This window comes from Cupressus sempervirens, chromosome 7, assembly GCF_028749045.1.
Source record: "Cupressus sempervirens isolate cs-2001-9-10 chromosome 7, ASM2874904v1, whole genome shotgun sequence".
NCBI classification, from domain to species: domain Eukaryota; kingdom Viridiplantae; phylum Streptophyta; class Pinopsida; order Cupressales; family Cupressaceae; genus Cupressus; species Cupressus sempervirens.
In genome coordinates, this window is record NC_143124.1 from 899,694,933 (window position 1) to 899,696,701 (window position 1,769).

The following is a 1,769-nucleotide window of genomic DNA, read 5'->3' on the forward strand; positions in this document are numbered from 1 at the left end:
GATGAAGATGTGTAGGTGGATACTAAGATTCAGTGGGAGTCTACAATGAAAGACAAAATGGACTCTTTGCTGAAGAATATGACATGAGATTTATGCAAGTTGCCTACAAGTAAAAAGGTTTTACACAACAAGTGGGTTTACAGGTTGAAAGAAGAGGAAGGAGGTAAGAAAAGGTTTAAAGCCAGGTTAGTTGTAAAAGGATTTGCACAGAAAAAGGACATTGATTTTGATGAGATATTTTCTCATGTTGTTGAAATGACTTCTATCTGTACTGTTGTAAGTCTTGTGGATACTAAAGATTTGCATTTAGAGTAGCTTGATGTTAAAATAGCCTTTCTTCATGGTGATTTGGATGAAGAGATATATATGGCTCAGCCATGGGGATTTGAGGTCAAAGGTAAGGAGAACTTAGTGTGCAAATTGAAGAAAAGTTCATTTGGCTTGAAGCAAGCACCTCAGCAATGGTATCTAAAATTTGATGGTTTTATGCATGATCATGGATACAATAGGTGTCATTCAGATCACTGTGTTTACTTTAAGAGGTTGGATGATGATACTTGCATTATTTTATATTTATATGTTGATGATATGCTTGTAGTTGGGTCTAACATGGATCACATTAAGGGGCTGAAATGTCAGTTAGCACATGCATTTTCTATGAAGGATTTGGGGGCTGCAAAACAAATCTTTGGTATGAAGATTTATAGAGATAGGAACAATAGGAAATTGATGCTATCTCAGGCTAATTATGTTGAGAAGGTGTTGCAACATTTCTCTATGGAGAATGCTAAAGTTGTCAACACACCTTTACCTGGTCATTTGAAGTTAACTGAGGAGATGTGTCCCAAGACATAAGAAGAGGAGGATAAGATGTTCAAGGTACCCTATGATTCAACTATAAGAAGCTTGATGTATGCTATGGTATGCACTAGGCCAGATATTGCACATGTGTGGGAGTCATTAGTAGGTATATGAGTCATCCAAGAATTGAGCATGGGAATGTGGTTAAAAGGATTCTCAGATATTTGAGAGGAACATCCAATAAGTGTTTACACTTTAGGGGCTCTACTACTGATTTACAAGGCTATGTTGACTCAAATTTGGCAAGGGATATTGGTACCAATCGGAGTACTATAGGTTATGTCTTTACTATTGGTGGGGCAGCCATGAGCTAGGTTTCTAGGTTATTGAAGGTTAATGCTTTATCCACTACAAAGGCAGAGTATGTTGTTGCTATAGAGGCAGTGAAGGAGATGATATGGCTTCAATTCTTCTTGGAAGAATTAGGAGACCCTTAGAAGGATAATTATTTGTTTACAGATAGTTAGAGTGCCATTCATCTTGCGAAGAATTCAGCTCTGCATTCAAAGACCAAATATATATAGTTGTGGTACCATTTCATTCGTACAGTTTTGGAGGATGGACAGTTGAAGCTAGAAAAGATACATACAGATGAAAATCTAGCAGATATGTTTACAAAGGTTGTGACAAGGGAGAAGTTGAATTCCTCTTTAGCTTCAATTGGTCTTCTAGACTGGACATGAATAAGTGAACAGTAGAGTCCAGGGTGGTTTGATTTAGTGGGAGCCCCATGTGGTAGCGGTCTTGCTACAAGATCCGTCTCCAAGTGGGAGATTGTTGACTAGTGTGGAGTTTGATTAGTCACCAAGTGGGAGATTGTTAGTTTGTGGTGACTGATCAAGGAAGTAGTGTACATACTTCATAAATTCTTTGGGTCTAAAAAATGTGGGCCCTATTTTATCAAGATT